This window comes from Ailuropoda melanoleuca, chromosome 3, assembly GCF_002007445.2.
Source record: "Ailuropoda melanoleuca isolate Jingjing chromosome 3, ASM200744v2, whole genome shotgun sequence".
In the NCBI taxonomy this organism is placed as follows: Eukaryota; Metazoa; Chordata; class Mammalia; order Carnivora; family Ursidae; genus Ailuropoda; species Ailuropoda melanoleuca.
Genome location: NC_048220.1, coordinates 64,163,112 through 64,188,679, shown reverse-complemented (window position 1 = coordinate 64,188,679; position 25,568 = coordinate 64,163,112). Strand labels below are relative to the sequence as shown.

Genomic DNA, 25,568 nt, shown 5'->3' with positions numbered 1-25,568 from the left:
TGTCTCTTTGTACTTGTCCACATTCAGACTTTTCTAAAATAATCAGCTATTAGTCTAAGAAACATTTTCTATTTTGATATTGAATCTTTATACTGGGCTTTATCTGACCTTCTGTCTAAAATAGTGGTATGGGGGCGCCTGGGTGGCACAGCGGTTAAGCATCTGCCTTCGGCTCAGGGCGTGATCCCGGCGTTGTGGGATCGAGCCCCACATCAGGCTCCTCCTCTATGAGCCTGCTTCTTCCTCTCCCACTCCCCCTGCTTGTGGTTCCCTCTCTCACTGGCTGTCTCTATCTCTGTCAAATAAATAAATAAAATCTTTAAAATAGTGGTATGTGTACCCCACCCTACTTTCACACATACTGCTTTACTCTTCTTCACAGCATATACCCCAGCCTGAAATCTGCTTGTTGTTCAATTCCATCAATAAAATCTAAGCTGAGAAGGTCTCTGTCTACCTTGTTCACTCTTTTAGCACCCAGAGCAGTGCTGGGACTTAGGGCGATGATCAATAAATGTTTGTTAATTCACAGATAGATACACACACACACACACACACCCCTTTTATTTTAAAGGTATTTTGCAGCAGAGATTGTCATGGTGACTCTAAAAATCTTCACCACTTGTAAGAGTCTAAATTGATATAAATTTTCTGAGGAAAATTTTACCACATATTAAAAAAAAAGAAACCTAAGAAAAATCATGACCTCGATTCAGAAACTCTGCTTGTAGGGCTTAACAGGAGATTCAGACAAACATTTATTTACAAAAGTGTCTTTGGTGCATTTCTGTAATAGTGAGAAAAATAAGGAAGCTTAAATATATTATGAAAAAGTCATAAAATAATGCATTATAGCAATTAAATTGCTGTACAAAGAGGTGCATCAACTATTATTAAATTTTAAAGATAGGAAACAAAGTAACATGTTCAGAATTCCTTAGACACAGAAAAACCTGGGGAACTCTAGAATATTAATTGTGGTTATTTCTGGGTTGGGAGACTATAGATGTTGCAGTTTCTTCCGTGTGCTTATCTACACATTTTTAAACATCTATAATAAACTCATGAAATACAGTGTTGTTTTTATTTCATTTTTCAATAGTGTTAAAAATCATAAGCAATCCAAAATGGATTTCCTAAGGACTCATAACTATAGCACAGCTCCAAGCGGAAGAAGTAAAATTTGCAAGCGAATCAGAATCACAAAGATTTCTGAATATTTTCTATTTGTTACCCATTTATCTCAAGTGGAACAACATTTCTCTGGGCTCAAAGGGGACTTGCAGAGTTACCCCCGTCTGCCAACAGAAGTTATTATTGTGAAACAGAATTAGGTTGACGATGAAAACCCTGGGGGGTAAATACAGAAGCCACAATTCACCATTATTCTTGAGTACAATCTAGAGAGGCTGGAAGCAAGTGGTGAGGTCCTCTTTCAAACTCAAATTGAATAAATAGTAGTAAGCACCATTACCTGTCCTGGACCCACTGAACTAAGCTCTGAGGAAACAGAACGTGTGACCACATCGCTCACCAAGGACTATATTTACTGAAGCGGTGGAGAGAATTCTCATTGGACGAACTCTCTGGAGTGCAGGTGTAAGGTGGCACGAGAGGTGAAGAGTGGCGTTGTGAACAGTATGGGTTACTTCCTTCATATGAGCCGCGGGTTGCAAAAATGGGATCTGAAGGTTGCTAATAGTCCTGCAGACATGTAAACACTTAGGGCGCTTAAGAATAAAAGTTTAAAATCTTACTTCATTCTTTTCAGGCAAAACACTTTGCAGCTGGTTCAATTCACAGATTTCATTCATGGGCTCCCGCAACTGTTGATCCTTGTATCTGAGCTATTCTTGGATCCCTACTTGAAAGGTGATCAGCATTTGTCAAAAAATCCAGAGAGCACTGCTAGTTCACAACCAATATGCCGTTAAATTTTAATAATGGTAACTTCCCGCACTTCTAAGGAAATAGGCACTAGAGAGGATTTCCTGCTAGACCTCTTTCTTAAAGCTTTGTCCTGCTGCTGTTTATCTGCCGGGGATGAAAACAAAGAAACAAAAAGTAACAAGCCAGTGTTAAGGTAAAACAAGAAACAAAGCATAGTTAGGGTCTATGGTGCCGGGAGAGCAGGTGTAGACAGTGTCTTCAGGACTTCTGCCAGGATATCAAAATTTGACTTTATTCTGACGATAATCAGAAGTCCCTGATGGAGAGATAGAATAAAAACTTAAAAGCAGCCTCTAAATTTCAAAAGCGGAATCCACTGATAAGAGTCCATTTTAAAGAGGAATCTCCAGGCTTGGGGCATGAGATCATGCCTGTCAAACAATTTCTGTCCGTCTCCAGATTAGTAATGGGTGACTTGGCACCCTGGCCGATGAGCTGGCCAGAAAGGAGCTATCGTGTGTCATATCAGAGACCGCCACAGACACCCGGGGCAATGTGATTTGTCACTTAAAGAAGGAGACAGCCTGAGAGCGCCCCATCCTCGGCTGCTGAGTCATCCTACTCCGGTAGTTATTTAAACAGAAGCCTCCAGCACACACAACGATCAACACTCCACTCAGACAATGGCCAGACCTCCAGAAGACACCAGTAGCTTGGACTGCCCACAAGTGCAATTTTCAAAAACGGTTCTGTCCTCTTTTCCCCATGGTCTCACACTGGGGTTCTGACTTCTGGCTCTTTTCCTCAAAACTGGCCTATCCAACCAGTTCTCCTCTGAGACCTCAGCCCCAGAGGCCATCAACTCCTGCTGAAGTTTTCCCATGGTCCTTCTGATTTGATTTTCTTGTATTTCCCTTCTGTCAACAAACATTGGTTGAGCATCTGTGACGGGTCAGGGACTGAGCTACAGGTAATGGTTAGTTCAAAAACAAGTAAGACACATTGCTTTGCCTTTGCTTTGCCTGGAGCTCACAATCCAGGGGAAGAAACAGCCAGGAAACCAGGCAACCACAATACACAAAGTGATGGCTCTAAGACAGGTGAGTACAAAATGATCTTTTGGACCTTAATTCTGGGGGGACCACTTCTCTTCTCTAAAAGCCGTCACCCACTCCGCATGGCCAGGTGGGAGGGATTGAAGGGATGTTTTAAAAGGCGTTTCAAGTCCAACAGTGTATTCGCATTGCCACCTGTCTGCCAGCCTTTGCCCTGTTTGACCTGGGCCCGTCGGCTGCTCTTTCTGGCTGTGAGTGCCGCATGGTTCTTCTCCCTGCCCAACCTCCGGGTGCTCTCTTCCGCGTGTCAGATGAGGACTCCCTTCACATTTGGCTGTCACCTATCAGCCACAACTGTCCTGTCCAGAAGAGCTGGCTCTGGCTCTAAAGCCTGCTTCCTGGCTGGGCTTCTCTACGGCTCCAGTAAGGGTACCATTTGATATCACATGCGCTGCAGGTGCTGTTGATGAAAGCGCTAAAGGAGCTGGATGGGACTGATGTCTTTGGGAAGGGTGAGACAGCGTGCGCACGCAGCTGCTCTGTCCGAATGCTGTTCTAACCTCCCAATGGAAAGGTATTGTAAATAAAGAGAAAGGGCACTAGCTTATTTTAAACACCAAATATGAGCTAGGAGCTGTTCTCAGCACTATGTAAAAGCTTTATTTAGTTCTCACAGTAATATTGTTCTTATCCGAGAGTCCCAATTTATAGACTAAGGAAATTATGGCGCAGAGAGGTTAAGAGACTTACCTAAGGTCACAGAGCTGTACAATTTTTTGTTGAGCTTGAATCTGAACACAGGTCTATGTGATTTTGAACCCTGTAGTCTTCAAACAACTGGAATAGTTCACAGAAGCAGCTGCAGAATACCACCATGGCAATAGCGTTTCTTTTTTTTTTTTTAAGATTTTATTTTAAAGAGAGAGAGAGAGAGAGCATGCGTGTGCATACAAGCAGAGGGAAAGGGAGAATCCCAAACAGACTCTGTGCAGAGCATGGATCCCAATGCAAGGCTTGATCTCAAGACCCTGAGATCACGACCTGAGCAGAAGCCAAGGCGCCACTGAGGTGCCCCCGTGGCAGTAAGATTCTTGATTCCAGTCCAATTATCAATCTTCCAAGAATGATACAAATACAGGACATATAGCATGAGTTTCTGGATCTTTGTTTTGAAACATGAAGCCAATCAGAAGGAACTGGGATAGAAGGAAGCAATAAAGATATAATAAAACCAAGTTTATCAGATGAAAATAGGGATAAAAATGTTTACATTCCCAGGACTATAAATATTGAAAAATAAAAGACACACTGAGAAAATATGTCTGTTTTTATGACTTGTTGATATCCAGGGGGTTTTTCCTTAAGCCTCAAAACAATTTACAGCATTGCCAGCAGCATTCAGTACATTCAGAACAGGATCGTTTCACCCACAGCTGAACGAGGGCCATGCTTGGGACAACACCAGAGGAGCCTTCCAGCAGACAGGCCAGGGAGGAAGCCAGGGTCAGTGAGTGAAGAGGAGAGCAGAGCCATTTAAAGCAACACCGTTTATGTAAGTGTGATCTAATTGCTTCCACTGGAAATGGGTCAGATTCGAATCGAGAGAACCAGGGGCCTCGATGACCCCAGCGAAATCAGATTATGGCTTTTCTTTCAATCTCCTCGGAGAACACGGCCCTCTGGTGAAAGAATGATGCTTGGATTCATTTCCATCTGCTGTGTTTCCCAGTCTCCTCTTGCCTCCTTGTAGCTGATTTGCATTTTTTTTTCTTTTCTGGTGAAACACGTTAAACTAAACAGGATATGTCATATGACAGACTGTGATAAATTTACTATTGGGAATAGGGGAAAAGTATGGGATAAAGACATAGGTCCTTTTTGTCTCTCACGGCCATGATTCAGTTCTGACTCAAAAGGAAGTGTGCCACCTACTGAATCACGGAAACCACTTCCTGTAGCTGTTTGGTTTATGCTGGAGGGGCATTAGGCCAAGTACTGCCCTGCCCTGACCCTGACTGGCTCTTCAGAGCCAAAGCGTTCACGACTTGAGGTGGCTTGGCCTCAGACTCTGAGAACATTACATATTAAATTACAAGTGTTTCGTTTCCTAGCAAAGAGTCTTCAGCAACATGAAAACGAACATGTGTTATTTGCAAGCTGAGTGTCTCATTACTCAAGCTGAATATCCTTACTTTTTCATAAGGTATGTGTTCCAGATGACCACTCTCAGTGGTCTCAATCTGAATTCGCGCCGCTTCTGTTTTTCCTGAGGGCAGTTTGGGCAGTGCATAGGGCGGCATTCACCAGATGAGGTTTCAAGTGAACCCTTTCATTAGTGAGGCAGTACTGGACTTGCATTCATTCATACAACATGTTTTCTGAGCACGTGCTTACTGCCACGTCCTGTGCAAGGTAGGACAGAGGATACAGCGGCAAACGGGACATATGGCTCCTGACCTCGTGGTGCTTATGATCTGCACTTGATGGAAATGCGGTACCCCTCTCCAGAGACGACGATTGTGCTTTGTACACAATTAAAAGGAACATCAACTAAAGGAAAACTTGTTTCCTCTCTGCCCACAGGACATTTTTGACGCCACATGTGTGGGTTTCTCCACACCAAGGAATTCTCCACTTCTCAGCAGCCACGGACTATCCTACAATTTAACTCAATTCTGACAGTAATTGGCCAGAATTAGCACAGGCCCTCGGTTTAAGGGCTCATTCCCACAAGACTGCACTTCAGACATCAGTCGGAAGACCCAGGTTGTCATTGGTACTTCTGATCAACTGGATATAAATTAACTTTTCCACCATCTCCTCTTTGGGTTTGATAATTAGCCAAAAGGGCTCAAAGAATTCAGAAAAATACTTCATTGACATTTACCAGTTTATTGTTAAGGCTAGACCTCAGGAACAGCCAGATGGAAGAGATACATAAGGTAAGGTGTGGGTAGAGGGGGTTGCACAGCGCCCATCCCTCCCTGGATTTGCCACTGTCCCGGCACCTGGATGTGTTCGCTGATGTGAAGGCTCTTGGAACTCCGTAACTTAGGGTTTTTATGGAGATTCCATTGTGCAGACATGATTGATCAAATCCTTGGCCGTTGGTGATGAAGTCTCTCTCCAGCCCCTCTCCTCCCTGGAGGTTAAAGGGTGGGACCAGCCTCCACCTTCCAAGGGTCATCTCGTTACCATAAACTCAAGTACAGTTGAAATGGGCTTATTATAAATAACAAAAGATGCTCCTGTCACCCATATTACTCAAGGAATTCCAAGGGTTTTAGTTTTAGGGGCTCTGTGTCAGGAACCAGGAAGGAAGACCAAAATATGTATTCCTTATTATACCACAATCATGGGGCCCCAGCCTCTAGCATTGGGCCTTGCAGAAAGGAGCCCCTCAACACTTGTTTGAGTAGATACGTGAAAGAACGAACAAAAGACAAAAAGAAAGAAGGAAGGGAAGGAAGCAGATAGGAAAGGGAGAGAAAAAGAAGTCACCTCACAATCATTTCTTATTGTATTTGCAAGGGAAGACGAAAATATCCAGCTATGTTTCTTCTTTCATAGTGTCAATTCCAAATGGACTAAAGGTTTGCGCCCCTAGGGGCATCTGGAGAGCCTGTCATGCTTCAGAATATATATGGGCTCTTCATCAGGGAAGTTCTAGAAGCAAGGAGGCCCATTCCGATACCAGGTCAACATTAGAAGTCCAAAGAACCCTCTCTGGGTTCTGAGAGTAAAAGGCTCTTTTTGTTGTCCACCACAGAATAGGCCAGAATGCCACTGGTGGTCCATGCCCAAAAGATGTGTCAAAGAATGGCTGCAAATCTGTGTAACACTGAGCAAGTAATCTACCCACCTCATAGAAGAGTTGTGAGAATTCAGTGAGACAAAAGACACCTGGGTGGCACATCTGACTCTTGATCACGGCTCAGGTGTTGATCTCAGGGTCGTTGAGTTCCAGCCCCACATTGGACCCCACATTGGGCATGGAGCCTACTTAAAAGAGAGGAAGAAAAAAAAAAAGAATTCAGTGAGACAATGTCTAGAATGGTCCTTGGCATACAGGAGGCTCCTTGTCAATAGACGGGATCACTACTACAACTTCTCTTAATCTCGTTACCTTTACTATTTCAACTACTGTCACTTAGGTTATGTCCTGTAAGGCCAGGGGTGTTTCCAGGGCCGGACCAGTGGCTTTATGTTTAATGATGCAATTCCACCGTTCGGTGTCACAGCCTCTCTAAACCCATGCTCTCCTTTGGACAACCGTAAAAATTTTAAATTGACCTCCAGTTGAAACTCCCTGTCAAGAAGAGATTGTCTAGGTTACTTACTTATGTCTCATTTATGAGAGCAGTATTTTTTCCCCAATATAAAATTACATGATGTTGGATGTTTTAAAAAATCATATGTAACCCAAATATAATTAACATTATAAGATAGAGGCGCATTACAAAATTTAAGAGTTTATCTGAGCAAAAATTGCATCAAATTGGCAGCGCCAGACCAGAAGTGGTCAGGAGTGCTCTACCGATGTGAGCTAAGGGAAAGACTTTTCTAGAAAAGAGGTGGAAGCAAAGCAAGAAAACTATTTGCTTGTCTATAGCTTAAGTGCTTGCCTTGTTTGGGGAAAGCCTAACTGACTGTGATGATTGTTCTTGCTTCAATTTCTTAACCTTGAGGCATTAGAGGTTTAGCTTTGGGTTTGCTTATGTAGGCTGCTAAGGCATTAGAACCACCTCAGTCTAGGGGCCTTCCCCGTTAATTAATTTAACACTAGGTTGTTTTGCCCCTGACCTAAGGTTCTTCTCTAGACATCTGACTTACAAGAGGAAGAAGCAAAAAAAGAAAAAGAGGACAAGAAGTAGGAAGAGATACAAAGACGGGGAAAATCCCCACCAGAAATACTGAAGAGAGAGAGAGGTTTTATTGAAGTTTCCATAAGAACTGCTGAGGTGTTTGTATGGTCCCTCACACCACAAAGATAACTAATACGTTGTTCAAACCTTGACCAGTTTCCCTCAGAGTTCCCTTCTGTATAGAAATCCAACATCTCCCTTCACATAGCTTCCTCCTTACTTGGATGACACTGTTCTCTGTTTCCTCCCAAATTATCCCAGAGTCTGTCCCCTGTTTAACCTCCTCTGAGCCTCCCTAGTTCCCTCCCCTATCACATCATTTGGCTCAACAAAGAATGGGAAATCAGACCCTAACTGAAGTTTTCAAAATCAAGGCTTTATAAAAAGCCATTTAGCCAAAAATCATGATAACAATTAGCGCAAACAAATGAATTAGCTCACAAGTCTCAGAAGCCCAACAATATTTTAAACCTTCATCTGCACGTGCAGTTCTGTTACCATTTTGGTCTGTTCATTTGGTCTGTTATAACAGTACCTGGCAAAAATATTTACTGAATAAATACATTAGCTTAAGAGTTAACATTTCAAATAAAACAAAACACCATTAGATTATCTTTTCTGCTTTTCCTCTTAAATATTCTGTGTGAGACCGATTGTCACACATGCATCCATAGGAAAGAATACAATTTTCTGTCATTAATTTTTTTATTATGTCACTTAAGGGCAAATGTCACAAAAAATTATATTGAACTCTTGACCAATCTATCTATTTTTTCCATTGGAATATTGGCCCAACTAAGAAATAACATCAAGGAAAAATTATTTGTTGGCAGAAAAATATACTCTCCAAATTCTTGTGTGTTTTGTTTTGATTTTTCCTTAGTGACTAGAGGTCAGTTTCAATCCACAGAAGCACAGATTCCAAATTTTCAATCTGGTTTTCTTGAGTACTGACAGAGTGCCAAGGATGAGGCAATGACACAAAATCACTACCAAGACACACACACACACACACACACACACACACACGAGTCTAGGGCATGTTCTGGTGACTTGCAAGCTTCTTCCCCTCTAAAATGTATCCTCAAATTCATGCTTTTTAAATTTGAAATGGATCTACTCCCTCTTTCCTAAGCAAATGCTTGTGAATTTTTTTTTTTTTTGTCATCTAATACACTGGTCAGGGTATTCCAGATCCTAAAAGATATAATAATAGAATCACCTACTGACCAAAGATTATGTGTCCTCTACTTATCCTCTCATTTCCTTTTAAAACGTGAATTTTAGGGGCGCCTGGGTGGCTCAGTCGGTTAAGTGTCTGCCTTCAGCTCAGGACCCTGGGATCGAGCCCCACGTTGGGCTCCTTACTCAGTAGGGAGTCTGCTTCTCCCTCTCCCTCTGCTGCTCTCTCTCTCTCAAATAAATAAATAAAAATCTTTTTTTTAAATGTGAATTTTAATATGCTAAGGGGTGGATCAATGACTATAAATGTAATTATTGAGAAAACAGTAATTTTGTTTCAGCCTAGTAATAACGGAAACTGCACGTTATTTGGCAGCCCCAAAGGAATCACATGTTTGACGTAGTGGAGGGACAGTGCCCTAAAAGAAAGGGTGGCATGCTGGACAGCCAAAGAACAAACGTCCACTACAAGTAACACGAGCACCAGGTTTGGAAGCGATCCATCTCTCTACGAGACTGGCGGCAATTCACTCCATCTGAGCCCTAGTTTTTTCAGCTATGACTAGAGATATCAACACCTATCTCCTTATTTGGGGAATCTCTTTACTAACATTAACTGTTGTCTGTTGTTCTGTGATTCTATAAATCTCAGGATAATCTTTTCCTGTTAGAGCCAAGTTCTCTATCATGGTCACAGATATTCACCTGGTTATTTTGGCTTCTCTAATCCTGCTGGTGAAAACACCTCCAAGGGAGCTTTTGGTCAGGAGCTGACAAAGGCATTTAAGGTCACTTGTGGTTTTGATAAAGAAGGAGAATTTGAAAGGAGACCAATATTCTTTTTTAACTTGGACCTAGTAACTTCCCTGATAAGGATATTTAATTCATATTTGTTACATCCTAATTAATGCCAAGCTCTTTTTATGCATTATGTCATTTAATTCTTACAGGAATCCTTTGAGATAAGTTATCAGCTAGGGTGTTTCACTATGAGTTACAGGGGGAAAAAAGTCTCCAACTGACTAAAACAATACAGGTACTTGTTGGCTCTCATAACTGGTAGTCTAGAGAGAGAGCTTCAGGATTGGCTGATGAATCTAGTGGCTTCTTACTGTCACCAGGTTCCTAGGTCCTATCTCTGTCCTTACATCCAGCGCTGGTTTCCTCCTAATACCAATCTCCCTTTGTAGCATAGCCATCAGTAGAAAACCTGCTTCCTTTCTGATATCTAGCAAAGATGACAGAGTGCTCCAAAAACAAGAAAAAAAAAAAAGAAAAGAAAAAAATTGCCTTCTCCTTATGATCTACTAGTCTGATGCTTATCTCTTAAATAGTAGCTACTGGGGGTAGAGTAGGGGGGAGGAGAAATACTACGGTATGATTAACTCAGCTCATGATCCAGAGGATTATGATCAAGATCTTGACTGATCTGCATGAACTATAATTTACTCCTGGTGCAGGGGCAATTCTCTGCACCACAATGCCTACTACACAGTGAAAAAAGAACAGATCAAATTTGAGAAAGCCAACCATAATGTGCACTACAGGTAAATATTGCTAATTCCCAATTTACAGATGAAAAAACTGACACAGGGGAGGAAGGTTAATCTGCCCACAATGATAACTGAACCTGGGAGGCTTATCTCCATTCCAATAGCAATTATCTCCTGCATGCATTTCTTTTTTTTAAGGATTCTCTACACCCAATGTGGGGCTCAAATTCACGACCCTGAGATCAAGAGTCAGACGTTCCACTGACTGAGCCAGTCAGGCGCCCCTCCTGCATGCACTTCTTAAAGCTTATGATGTATACAGGGAATTCCAAGATAAGGAGAAGGTGTGTAAAGGAAAGACCACAGTACCAGGCATCAAGAGACGAGGTTCCAGTCTTGTTTCCCCCACTTACTAGCTGTGTGACCTCGTGAAAATGAAAATAATAAAACCTATTTACTGGAGTACTAGGAAACACTCAAATAGGAACCCTGCCGAAGAGTGGCATCATTTGGGAACTTGCTTGAAATGGAAATTCTTCACCTCGCCCCAGACGCACTTAATCACAAGCTGGGGTGGAGGTGGGGGGGGCAGCAATAAATACGTTAATAAGCACTCCAACTATTTCTGATGCTTGCTAAAATTTGAGAACCACTGGCCTCAAACGTCACCTGGTGCACAAACTTTTATTTGTTCTCACGTCTTAAAGACAGTGATCATGTTAACTTCTATCTCCAAGAGCTCACAAGCTAGAGAAACAAAAAGTTCCATATTAAATTCTTTAATACAGGACCATATTGAGTGATAAATGATCGAATACAAGCTTAATGTGCTTTGAAAGCTTATAAGGGGTTGAATTTATTTCTAACAAGGTGAATCTCAGAGGCTTTATAGATAAAAAAATAAAAAGGGGTAAAATAGCTATAAATCGTAAAGTAACACAAATAATGAAACTTCCAGGGGTTACTGCAAAGTTGTATCTAGAAATTGAACTTAAAATATATCATTACAGGGGTGCCTGGGTGGCTCAGTTGGTTAAGTGTTGGACTCTTGATCTCAGCTCAGGTCTTGATCGCAGAATCATGAGTTCAAGCCCTGAGGTAAAAAATAATAAATATTGAGATATATATATATATATATATATATATATATCTCAATACAAACTGACAGATTAGATATCTCATATTGTATAGGAATAAAAACCCATCAGAAGTCAGAAGAAGAGAATTTTAGTCCTGATACTATATTTACTAGCTGTCCCTCAATGTCCTATTTCATAAAAAAAAAAAAAAAGAAAAGAAAGAAAGAAAGAAAAAGGTTGGTCTGGAACCCTGGCTCATTTTTTTTTTTTAAGATTTTATTTATTTATTTGACAGAGAGAGAGACAGCGAGAGAAGAAACAAAAGCAGGGGGAGTGGGAGAGGAAGAAGCAGGCTCCCAGTGGAGGAGCCCGATGTGGGGCTCGATCCCAGAACGCTGGGATCACGCCCTGAGCCAAAGGCAGACGCCTAACGACTGAGCCACCCAGGCGCCCCTGGAACCCCTGGTTCTTAATCAGGGGAAATTAAGGTGGGCCCAAGGCATGTGTAGACTGAAAGCTTCCACAGGGGAGTGTGAGCACAGCCCGGTTAAAAAGCACTGTACTAAATTATCTCTAATTTCTGACTGTAGATTATCAAACACAAAGTTAAAGCATTAAAGAAGCATAATTTAAAATCTGTTAGCCAATGTCTGCTTTTTCTTTCTTTCTTTTTTTTTTTGCTTAACATCTCTGAAAGTGCTCCAGTACCTGAACACCCAATTAATCAAAGGGAAACATCTGTAATATGTAGCAACTAAAATATCACCTTCCCTGTGTGGATCACAAAGTCCTTGGCAATCACTTCCATACCAGACTAGTGAGTATTGTTGTTCTCATTTTCCAGATGGATAAACAGAGGATAAGGGCCTTGTTCAGTGTCACACATTTCTGTCACCAACTGAGACACAATGGATGTCAGTCTTCTCATTCCTTCAACAATAAAGAGCTTTCAAGCTCTTAGAGTCAACAAGAACTTTTGCAAAGATTACACTGGCTGAAAGGCATATACATGGATGACATCCACAAAGAGGAGGAAATTAACTTGAAGCTGAGTGTCTAACTTCACTGACTCTCAGTGGTAGAGACAGAAGAAAAGTAGAGTTTCAGCAAAGAAGGGTCTGAAGGAAAATAAATTAAACATAGCTAATTACCAAGTACTGTTTTTATACAGTAAAACAAGTGAAAATGATTCTTCTTTACGTGGTAATTTCTATCTCTTCACCGAGTCATCCATTCATTCAATACATACTTATTGATTGCCTTTTGTGTGCCAAGTCCTCATTTCAGTACTAGAAATGGAACAATGAGCAGAGCAGATAATAAGAGTAATGACAATAATAGGTATTGTAGCAAGGACCAATAATATATTCATAAAGAATAACTGTTGAAGAAAATGTCAAAACTCAGTGTGCATAGCACTCTCTTTGGGGCTGCATCCACTGACTATAATAACACAGCTAATCTACTTTGAAATTCTCTAGCTCTGGGGCTTTTTATCAAAAAAGCTGTTGCTGAAGTGCCTCTTGCAGATGCATCCACCAGTGAGCGTGCACTCAGCGACTTACTGTCCTGGGAAAGGCAACCAGAACTGAGAGCATCATGACTTCGTCATCGTGATTTTTAAATTACAGAGCCAGTAATTCTAACCAGTTCTTCTAACTCTACTTCTTGGTTTCCTACAACTCAAACACTGAGAGATCACAAAATAAATGCCATCTTAGGGGCACCTGCGTGGCTCAGTCAGCTAAGCATCTGTCTTCGGCTCAAGTCATGATCTCGGGGTCCTGGGATCAAGCCCGCATCAAGCTCCCTGCTCGGTGGGGAGTCTGTTTCTCCCTCTCCCTCCACCCCTCCCCCTGGCTTGTGCGTGCTCTCTCTCTGTCTCAAATGAATTTAAAAATCTTTTTAAAAATCTTTAAAAATAAATTATATAGGGGCGCCTGGGTGGCACAGCGGTTAAGCGTCTGCCTTCGGCTCAGGGCGTGATCCCGGCGTTATGGGATCGAGCCCCACATCAGGCTCCTCTGCTATGAGCCTGCTTCTTCCTCTCCCACTCCCCTGCTTGTGTCCCCTCTCTCGCTGGCTGTCTCTATCTCTGTTGAATAAAAAATAAAAAAAAAATCTAAAAAAAATAAAAATAAAAATAAAATAAAATAAAAATAAATTATATAAAAAAAATTAGAACTCTCAAATTACTTGGCTTTAAAAAAATGCCATCTTAATACCTTTTTAACACAAAACAAGTGTTCCTTTCAGTTGTGCTTGCAATGGAATAAAACACAAGCATATCTGAGATTACTTTTCAGTGGATTTGTAAGAGTAAATGCTTTGGGGGGGCTCTAAAAAACATCTCTTCATCTTCTCAAATGTCAGTGTACTCACAGTGACAGTGCTCTCAGTTGTTAGGAAATCTTTTGAGACAGAAGTGGGAGGGGGAGAGGGAGGGGTAGAGTGATGCAATATTTGAGTGTCATGTGATTTCACAATTTGTTTTTCAATCTGTTTGGACTTCCAAAAAGAAAGACTCTCATAGATCAACAAGCACATAAACGGAAGCTTAAAACACCGAAAACAAAACCATAGAGTTTCAAATATATGACATGTATATATTCCTATTATTCGATGGGATGCTCCTGAGAAATGTGAATTTTTCTGACAGATTTACTACCTTGCTTCATCTGAACACATGAACCAGAAACAATACCTGATGAGAAAACTTTCTGTCTTCTCCAAGGTCAAAGTTGGAACAAGTGTAGGGAATTCAGTTTTCCTTACTCGACAGTATTCATCAGTCTTGTACTCAGTATGCTCATGAAAAATGCAAGCCTCTTAGAGTTAGCACAAAGATGCAGCAAATTTGCAGGGATAAAATATAAAGTGATGAAACTGGAAGGATGTAAAAATATAGTTATTAACCTCCTACAGTCCCGGATTTAAAGCTGAAACTCTATGCTCTTCATTGTGAAAAAAAAGTCAGTCAATGTAATTGTAAACAAGAAAACCGATACTTGTTTTCCCCCGTTCCACTAATTTGAGCACCTATGAGAACTTTTGCTGTTACTTAGCCATTAACCTATTCATGCCTTCCAAGTTTCTCTGTGTTTTTCCACTTTCTGTTGAGCACTTCTCGTACATATAGATTGCTCAGCAATAACAGGTACGTGAGGAGGGGGAAAAAAAGTCAAGCTCCAAAATGGGATTAAGAATAGCAGCAATAAAACATAATTGCCTGGAAAGGACAGCTTGGGAGACAGGTGGGTCAAATAAAATATGCACTTGGTTTGGATCTGGAAATGTTTCAAATTTGTCTCAATTAAGCATTTATTTGGTAAATAATAAGCCAGTTAACTTTTCCATGATTCTTGATTTTTTAAAAAGGTTAAAAGCAAATGAAGACATGTTTGTCTGTTTATCTATTTATTTTTGTAATCTCTACACCCAACATGGGGCTCATACCCATGACCGCGAGATCAAGAGTCACATACTCTTCTGACTGAGCCAGCCAGTGCCTCGACATGAGTTTATTTTTTAAAGGAACTTTGGCAATTAAATATACTGGCATGAACAGATTATATGGCAATAAAATGCAAATTGTTTTGTTGCCAATCCAGAAGCCTGAGACAATCTTCACTATCATGATTGTAGAGTCTCTCACTGTGTATTCTTCCAATATTCTCAGATTTTTCTCACCTTTACTATACCACATTGTATTCATGGGTACCACAAACATGTCTATTTCATTCAAGTCCTAGTCAACTTTTCCATATAGATTAAGAATTATTCTCCCATACAGCTGTGGCCTTCTCACAGCATTTTAAGTCCTACGCATTTAACACCTCTGTTTAGAAAAGGAACACACCACACTACAATTGTGATGACAATACGATGAATCACGTCAGTGGCAAGTTATTATATAAAGTTTGAAGCTTGTTAGAGCAGAAATGGTACTAAAAATAAAATCCCACCCCACCCCCCTTCAAAGTCTAATTCCCAGGGCCATCATTTTTAAATAAATCCTGCATGTATTTCTTCCATATCTTGTTAGTGTAAGAGTATTAACATTTGCAAAGTGTGCAATTCATTACCAGGTAGTAACTCAAGCAAAGGAAGAAAGCTGGCTGGATCAGTGATTTGTCAGCAAGGCCTGAATCATGGGAGGTTGGTCTCTGGTGTATCCTCTTGGTCCAAAAAGTAGGAGGTGGTGGTCCACTGAGCCAGGAATTGCCTGGCAGGATCAACACCCTGGCTGTTGCTCAGGGTAGGTTGCATTTTTTGGCTTTTGCTCCTGAACCAAAAGTTCAAGTGTGAAAACCGGGACTGAAGCCTCTTCTCAGCTGGAACCAGGACACCCCCAGTTCAGCCAGAAGTTAGTTTGAGGGTGTAGTGGCCCAGCATTCCAGGAGTGGCACATGGCAGCAGGAGGGGTGCCAGGGCTGGGTCCCAGCTGCAGAGCAGGGCTGGCCGCACATCCTTCCCTTCATTAATATCCTGGATTTCTGGACGCCTGGGCAGAGACGCTGTTGGGACAGAATCAAGATGTGACTTCCGTTCCGAGACTATTATCTCCACTGGGGTAGGCACGGATTTGAGAGTGGCCTGTAGACTGCAGACCTCCTTCTTCACAGTGCACTGGATCCTTTCTCCTTCATGCTTTGTTTCATCTTTCTTAAAGAGTAAAGAACTCATGTTTCTCCCTTGCTCCTTTTGCATAACCGAACGCTTCTCCAACAGCGTTTTCCAAAGCTGGCTGCAGCAGAAGGAAGAGCACCTTCAAGACCTGTGCTTCTGCAGAACCTGTCTCCTTAGAAGGCTAGCTTTGAGGTTTGCCTTCATGCAAACCATGTCTTTAAAATTACAATGCAGACGATACTTAAGGGGAAAAAAATCAAGACAGGACAGAGTCGTATAAACTGAAGGTAGAATTCCACCTCATTACCCTCTGCTAACCCAATTGCTCTGAAGGTAATTACTGGTAACAATTCGATGTGCTTTGGTGGACCTTTCCCTAAATACATGCAAACATGTATGTATGTGTTTCCAAGAGTTTGTACTTTTTTTGGTTTGGTTTTTACAAAAATGGTCTATATTCTCTTTATTCATTAAAAAAGTGTGTGTAGATGGCAGTTGGAGGGGGTGTAAATGAACGTGCCTTTCTCTTCTCCCTCCCAGCCTCACTCCATGAGCTGACTGTGTGATCTCACGACGGGAGAGACCTTTCTGGTGTGGCATCCAGGACCTCGGCCATGCTGCAGAGGCTTTGGCCACTGACACACACAACATCTGGTTTTCAGATACAAGTCATGCAGCCAAGACTCAGGTACTTGTGTTTCAGAGCCTAACAGAGTCCAGGATCAGACTGATTTTAACCAGCTAGTAGGAAATGTGAATGAGTTTGTGATACATGATTTAGCTGAAAATGTCAGTGATTTGAATCCAATGAAATTGGTACGAAACTTGCCAGTGGCTAAAATTTTGTGGTTCACTTCTGCACTGCTTTTAGCACAAAAAACAATTACGATATATGTGCAAAATGGTAGTCTGATCAGTTGTTCACATACACAGAAAATACAGTGCTTTTCACACATCTTAATTGCTTCTCTTTTAAGAAAAGTGTAACTGCAAATCCTGAAAGTGTAGTATCCCCTTACGTGCTAGTTCCACTTCATTATCAGGTAATATATGATGAATATTGTTGAGAAGTGACTAAAAGACACCTATTTACAGGGAAACTTAAGACACCACTCTCGTAGAAGACAATTACAAAGACTTACAGTTCATACTCCTCTATCTCTGTACCGAAATACTATTTTAAGATAATGACTGATGTTTTTCTTTCTCCCATTTCTCGTTTGCCCACATCAACCTGTAGGTTAGAGGCAGGGAATGCCTCTAAGTAGGAAGGATACAGACTAAAGAAGTAAATTGAAGTACTCAATAACTTTTCAGAAGGCTAAAGTAGACAGAACTGTCTTGAAAGCCAATACTACAAGAAAAGAAAGGACATTTTAAACTTCTTAAGACTTAGAGTCTGAAGGAACCAGAGGACCAGAGAGTTTCTATTTTAAGCCACAGAGTGGGTAAAATGGCTAATGTTTCTCCAGCTTGGAGAAGGGAGAGATTCAAAGGTAGACCTGGTCAGGGCATATGTGCTGTCCCTGAGTGAGAATAAAAGAAACACCATAAAATTTGGGAGGACTGGAGATGGAGACGGTGGGGAGTTCTGCCTCTACTCTCAGAGGACAGCCTGAGGGGACACTAAGCCTTTCAAAGGTCACATCCAGCACAGCAGACTGAGGAGGAGCTGGGTGCGTGGACCTGAGGGGAGCCTCCCCCTCCCCCCCACCATGGAGGGAAGGAGGGTGCCCACTGTTCTGATCCCACAGTTCTCAAGAGGAGCGCTGGAGTAGCTGAGAAGAGTCAGGGGCCCAAAGGAGCCTGGGGTGGGATGAGGAAGACAAAGAACATCTGAGCGTAACATCTACAGATTATGAACTGTCAGAGGCCAGCAGCAGAGGCCAGCAGACTGGATTCTACTTCAAGGCCAACAAAGACGGAGGAGGACAGAAGACCCAGTGTCCCACTCCCACCTGATGTCAGGGTGATACACAGGCCCCGCTCTCCCTCTCCCTTGGCTATCTCATCACTAAAAGAGAGGAGGGGAGAAGACAGAGGAAGAGCAATCCTGTGTTAAGTAAGAATTACTAAAACATCAAATAAAATGAGTTTTGAATTAGCAAAAGGCAGTTTTTCATGAGCAATGGAAACAGGGCTCTTGAGCCAGGCAAAGATCGGAGACAGAGAAACAAAGCTACATACGGGCATATCTGAGTCCGTGTTCGGAATTTTCATGCCCACTAGCTATACACACGGACATACAGCACGACTAAACAAGTATTTGTGTCTGTCTTTTTTTATATCATAGACCCTGGAGGCAAACAGACTCAGCTTGAATCTTGTCTTCTCCACTTAACAGCTGGATGACTTTGAACAAATTTCTTGATCCAAGATTTTGCTTCAGTAAACTAGGAAAAATTATGTCTTGCAGGCTTGTTGTAAGGATTAAATGAGATACAAAGGCTACCCTAAGACCTGGCATATGGTAAACCCTAAATAAATGCTATTTACCATGATCATGATAACAATAATAATTACTATGCATGTGCTTTTTTGACTGTAAGTCTGAACTTCTGCTTGGCAAGATTTAATGACCTGTTGTATACAAAGCATAGCACATTCGGCTACTAATACTATAAATGTTTAGAGGCTACGGGGACATTCATGTACAGGTCTTTAATGGCACTATTCATGTACAGGTCTTTAATGGCACTATTTAAGGTTAATTCCCTTTAACATGTTTATTTAAGTTTATTTAATTTTTACTTTGTTCTCAGGGAGGGATATATGCCTCTAGATTTGGGGAAATCTGAGGTAAAATTCCTTTTGGTCCAAGATGGAAGTCTAAACTTTAGATTTAGAGGGAACATCTATTCCCCAGCCCCCCACCGCTCTCCCCCTTCACTCTGGTGGAAGTATGGTGGTCCAAAGGTTCACGTTTGGTTTTCTCTTTTCCAGGCTCATCAGAGGCACAGCACCCTTGAGCCTCACTCAGCCCGACACCCACTAAAGAGCACTACCCTGTGCATGGCAGCTGGAGCCTTCTCTAGAAGATTCGGCCTTGTAGTGGTTTTATTAATGCAACGGCCCTTATATAGCAACCAGGTATTTACTATATTTCAACGTATGAGATGTGGTAGCAGTTATCTTCAGCCCTGTCACTGGGGTTTCCTTCTGATCGGAGAGATTTCATTAGACGAAGCATCCAAGATGCCTCACCACACCTCTGGCCTAAGCATCCTAGACTTCTTATTCAACAGTGAACGGGCAATCCTAACTTAACCCAGTAAAACTATCAAAGTGCAGTGCCCGCAGAAAACCCTGTCCCCAGTAATAAAGCAGCACATGTAAGCAAACAGCAGGGCCATATGGGGGCTAGCAGCCCTTGCTGTCTTTGGCAGAAGAGGCATCATAAAGTCCTGGCTTGTTTTTTGGGTGGCCTCAAATAATGCATCTAATCTCTTGACTCAGTTAACTTATCTTGAAGAGGGGGATAATGATACTGTGCCAGTTCGCCTCAAAGAGGTATTATCTAAAGCTAAAGACTGCACCGCTGAAGAACCAAGAACTATGCAAATGCTGTGATTATCAGTAACCAGCACTGGTTTTATTCATATGGTGAATCAGTATGTTTACTGTCACCATTTTCTACATTAATACAAACAGTGGGTATCAGCATTTTCACCGTGAGCCTCTAGATTTTAATCCAGACCTATCATTCATTCACTTTGGTCTCTGAGCTTTCTCCTAGATCCTGAAACAAACCTTTTTCGCTAGAGAGGAGGCTCTATCCTACCAAGCGTGCAGTTTAGAGGCACAGGCTTGGCCAGATAAAAGCAGGCAAATCCAAGTTGGCCAGATGTCAGCTGAATTACTGGGCCTCCCCTCACCCACATACGTTTTAGTTCATCTAATTATACTGTGGAAAAATTGTATGTACATCAACATTTGGCAAATACTTTATTAGCAGAACTGTGGTTTCTTATAATTATTAATAAGGTTAAATGTCCCTGGGCATATGCACACATTATCAGAGTACCCAGAAGTTCCTGTATTCTTCAGAACTCCACTAGAAATGCTGATGACTCATTCACTGTCACACTTAGAAAAACATACGATGTGTACACTTGTGGAATAAACACGTACAAAGTGGCAAATTGTCACTTTTAACTCTAAAGGCAACTCACTGACATTTGAAGCAGCAGCGAAGACTGTTTTTTGCCCATTCCTCAAGTTTCCTTGGGGTCCATGGAATTGCCGAGGAGACTTCAAAGCAAGCGCTGGTCTACTGGGACGAGGGCCAGCTTTTGGCTCTGGTCTGGCTGTGGAAAATCCCAGAGTAGATCTAGGAATATCCTGGGTTTGGGACGGGTGTTGAGATCACCATCAACCTCCTTCTGTATAGATCCTGCCCTTCAGTGTTGTTCCCTTCTCACTGAGGACTCTTGGGAAGGCCTTCATCATGTTAATGATGGCCTCACCGACTGCAGACCCGGGAGATAAGAAGGCTGAGTGGGGTCAGCGTGTGGCCTCACAGCGCACCCAGCAGTATCATTTCATGGGGCCTATTCAAGCGACAGAGTATAGTCAAGGATAGTCAAAGTGAACCCCAGAATTCCTCTCCTGACTTTGTGTCCTAAAGTACATTGCAAACTCCTTCAAGCGGGTTCCATGGCTATTCCCTCATGTATTTTGTTGGCTACGTCTTTAGAGATTCTCCTTGCTTGCAGAAATGCGGTTGGTTCTGGGATGATTCAAACCACAATTTGAGTTAGGGCAGGGTGTCATGTTTATTTTTTTGGAAATAGAAATGAAGTGAACTGTGTCATTTTTCCATCTTGTGAGTCTGATTAAGAAGGAATATACTTTATATTCTTCTACTTTTCTCAGTAAACTGCTTACAAAGACTGGTTCATATATTCTAACAACTGCCACCTCCTGTGCCCACTTGTATTTCCACAATTATGTACTGGAATCTTTATTGGGTACTTGCCCTCCCCCGCTTTTTTTTTTTTTTTAACCATTTGATTGTGAAACTAATTGTGATCTATCTCCCAAATGGCAGGCTATTGGTCTTGAATACTGACAGAGTTCAGGACACACTATCCCAAAACAGGACACTGAGGCATCTTGAATTTCAGAAACAGAGCATGTAGGAAGGACTCTCTGACCTTCCCCTAAGGCAGGTCATAAAACCCTTCTGTGAGGGATGAGCCTCCTCATTCCCAGAGGAAAGACGCATCCTTATCTCCAAGATGCTGAGAGGAATCCGAATAAACAGGTCTTGCTGTTTCCCCCAATTCACCACACAAAGCTCATACCCTTTTTTGTCCTATCTCATTTTCCCATGACCTTCCACCCTTTGTCAAACCTAACCTAAAATCACCCAGCTCTAATGTCTTCAGGTCTTCACTTCCTTATAAAGGCTCCCAAGTCACATGAAACTTGTAATAAATAAATGAGTATGATTTTCTCTCCTTCATCACTCTTTTGTTACAGGGACCCCAGCCAAGAACTTAGCAGTGTAAAAGAAAAAGCTATTTTTCCTCCTTCCATCAACAAAGTGGTAAGCAGGTAACAAGTTGTCAACAGTAGCCAAGAACGGGGTAATTTCTCAAGGATGAGTACAGTAGTCACACCGTGTTAAGTATTAATTGTCAAGGAGAAAAAGAGTTTGTAGCAGAGAGAGGGGCAGTACTACTCTCAGAAGTAACCTCTCCCATCTAGAATTCTCCCAGCCGTTGGTATTATGCGTCACAACTGGCCCCACGGTGTTCATTGTTTCTCTCAGGTACGCAAGACCAATATATGTGGACGTTCTGGAGCATTATAGCTAGAAAGTTTTTAATAACCACTGAGTAATACATAAAGCTTTAATGAAGCCTTGTATCATTACACTGCTAAACACAATGAGGTTTTCATATGCTTAATAGGTGTAATCTTTATGTATTCAACTTTTAAAGATATATATGTTTTTTAACAGGAAAAATTTTTCGAAGTCTGTTACTCTGTGGACTTCCACAGATCTCTAAGTCAGAGAACTATCTATTAGGAACTGTTCTCCTCTCTATCCCCACATTCATGGGTAATCTTGTGCTGTTAGCTTGGTAAAATAAGGAAGCCATTTGTGGTGTGTATGTTGTTGCTGTTGTTGTTTTAGAGACAGCTGACATACAGTGTTATATTAGTTTCGGGTGTACAGCATACTGATCCCGTATTTGTTGGTACCTGCCTTTTCACTGACTTCTGCTTAAAACCAATGAAGCACTGACGTACTTTGCAAAATCTTTCTCAACAAGAAGATAAACTCGTTTCTTTATTCAGCAAACACAACTGACTATATGCATTACTGAATTCTTTCCGGTACCAGTATACTCTTCGAAATAGGCCAGAACAACGCCATCCTGAATACTGTTTGATAAAATACACACCTTCAGCATATCATAAGGAAAAGAGAGCTGGTGTTGGAATCTAGACCTACCTCTACCAATTCCTAGATACCAAGTTCTGGGTAAAATATCTAATTTTTCTCATTCACGGCCTCTCCGTACAAATGAAGGGTGTAGAAATGAGGCAGAATAGCGATGCGATTAAGATCTCAGGCTTTGCAGTAGGACAGGCCTGCATTCCAGTCCAATTCTGTTCTGCTGCTTGTTAGTTGAGTACCCTTGGGCAAGTTAAACTTCTTATACCTTAGTTTCCTCATCTATGAAAAGAGGAATAACATTACCTTACCTCATGAAGTTGTTGTTACAAAAATGAAATAAAAAGATATCAACGGTGCTTACTTAGTTCAGTATCTGATTCTTAACAACATTCAGTAGCTCTGGTTTTAAAAAAGAAATCCTGAAAGAACTTTTGGGATCACGAGGCATAAATCTCTTCATTTTTTACATGAGAAATGGAGGCCCAGACATTAAGGATCTTGCCCAAGGTCACTGAACCCACATGCGTGTGATGCACAGTCCCAAAGCTTTTATGAGTTCAGTGATCTGGTCAGAGCACTATCTCTCTGTGACCTAATCTCCTATTTACTAAATATATGGACTATTAAACTAGGTGATCAAGTTCCTGCCCACGTAAAAAAGCCAGTAATTACACCACTGTTTGCTGAAGCCCTTCTATGTTCAGGGCATGCTGCCAGATAGTGTGGGTGTTATAATGGACACATGAGAATCTGTCCCTGGTCTCAAAAGGGTTTACAGTTGAGTTGGAGAGACATTTATGAGACAAGTAAACTATCAGCATAGCCACATGACATGGCCAAAGATGAAGTGTTCTAAGAATTAGACATGGACCGTGAATGTATGTTACAAGGGCCTACAGACAGTGAGCTCCACTTGACCTGGGTATCAATGGTGGCTTCACAGAGAAAATGGGACTTCTCCCGTATATTAAGATTAAACTGGATTGGAATACACAGAGAGGAGAGGGAAGGACATTATGCTCCTTGCAACAGCCTGTGTAAAAGTACAGAGGTAGAAAAGAGCACCGTTAAGTGTGGGGCATTGGACGAAAAGCAATCAATCATTTCTTATATTGACATTAGTCCTCTCAGCATGTTCTATTTTCACAAGTGGCAGTGGGTGTTTTCACGTGTGTGTGTGTGAATATGTTCACACATGAGTCTGAACTCCTGACTTTAAATATTGGCCAGGGAAGCACCAAGTACTTGTGATTCCCCGAAGTTCAACACCCAGGAAAGTAGAGGTCATTTTTGAGCTCGCTGCCTCCTGACTCTCACTCCAATCTACCAGGTCATTCTGACTCTTCTGCCTCCAGCATATTTCTCAGATCCCTCCCCTTCTCCTTCTTTCCACTGCCAGTTACCCATCCCAATACCAACCTTTATTACCAATCGCTGTACCTGTGTGACAGGCACCCCCATTCCACTCCTGTCCCCTGCCACGCATTCCCCACACAGCAATCTTCTAGCAATCCAGATCTTATCATGGAACACCCTCCCGAAAACCTTTCAATGACTGCCAATTTTACTAAGCATATAATCCAAACTGTTTGTTACGGCCTTCAAGGCTCCCTTCAGGATGTGGCTTCCTTACCCCTCAGACCTCGAATCATGCTACCCATCCCCTCCCTGGCCTGCTGATCTTTGAACCAGCCAAGGTGCTTCCCAACTCAAGGACTCTGTGCTTGCTGTGCCCTCTGCTTGACACATTACTCCCCCAACCTGCTTACCTTTCCAACTTCAGCTGCAATGTTACTACTCAAGAGAGGCTTTCTTTGATCTAACCGTGTAAACAAATTCCCTCTGCTATTCTCTAAGATTGCACCTATGAATTTTCCTTTCCAGCACTTATCAATTTCTTTAGAATTGTTGATATTTAGTGAAATCTGTTCATTGCTTAACTTTTAAAACGTTTGTTTTCCCTACCAGAACATAACCTCTATGATCAGGCCTTGTCTGCCTTGTTCATTTTTCAGTCTCCAGAATCTAGAACTGAAAATTTCAGAGATTAGTGAACGGATTTATAAAAGGAAGTAAATGGAAAGCCATTATAGCAAACAAGTCTCACAGAAGGCAGATGCTTTAGTGATTTAAAAGCAGTTGCTGTATCTGGGGGTAATTCTGAAAGAAATATTCATTACTGCAAGAGAATGACTGTTACCTCTTATGAGTAGGGGATTCAAAGCTGCTTGGAGAGGCTGATGGGAGACTGGTCACTAACCTCCATCAGCAGCTAAGCTCATTGGCTTTAAAGATACAAATTTCTGTCTCCAAAAACTAACGAATTACTACATGGCAAGGGAATTGCTCTATAATTTAAAGGACAAATATTATATTCTGTCTAGTGATTGCTATCCTCTTGTCAAGTACCTCTCTCTGAGGACAGAAGAAAAGGGCTCTTGTCTGGCTATTTTGCATCACTTACCACTTATCTGGTCAACTGGTCAATCAAGGAATTCCCTTGATTTCAACTTCCCTTATTTCTCCTCCAGCTTCCCTGTGATAATCAAAGGCCATTAAATACTTGCCCAGAAGTTTTACAATCTTACCTAAGGATCTGCCCAAGATCACTGAACCAATGTGTTCATAATAAATATTCCCAGAGCTTTTATCAGTGCTACGATCTGGACAAAATACTATATCCTTGCGACCTAATCAATCAAGTTAAAAAACAGTGACAACAGGATATAAGATTTCATTTATAAGGGATTTTTTCAAATGTGCCTGGCATTATGCTAATCCTTTTATAGGCATCATCTCTTCTAATCCTGCCTGCAAGCCCATGAAATAATAATTACAACCTCCTTTTCACAGAGGAGGAAACTGAGGCCTAGTGAAGCTAAGAAGCTAGCCCAAGTTCACACTTCTGTAAAGTGAACTTGGGTTTCAAACTCAGCTTTGAACCTGTTAAGTGCCAAAGCAGC

At 41.6% G+C, this 25,568-nt stretch overlaps 1 long non-coding RNA gene across 6 annotated transcripts in view; it reads left to right on the top strand.

Annotated features, from left to right (window-relative positions):
* Positions 1-2,428: 2,428 nt before the first annotated feature.
* Positions 2,429-25,568, top strand: part of LOC105240301 — a 74,642-nt gene continuing 51,502 nt past the window's right edge. For 2 of the 6 annotated variants that reach the window (XR_004624132.1, XR_002143972.2), the window contains exons 1-5: positions 2,433-2,990; positions 4,379-4,497; positions 5,529-5,887; positions 16,734-16,881; positions 19,137-19,283. This is a non-coding gene — a long non-coding RNA (uncharacterized LOC105240301). Of the gene's footprint in view, positions 2,991-4,378; positions 4,498-5,528; positions 5,888-16,733; positions 16,882-19,136; positions 19,284-21,677; positions 21,753-22,548; positions 22,690-25,568 lie in introns of all 6 variants that reach the window. The other 4 variants (XR_004624136.1, XR_004624131.1, XR_004624135.1 and 1 more) reach the window with 4 other exon arrangements.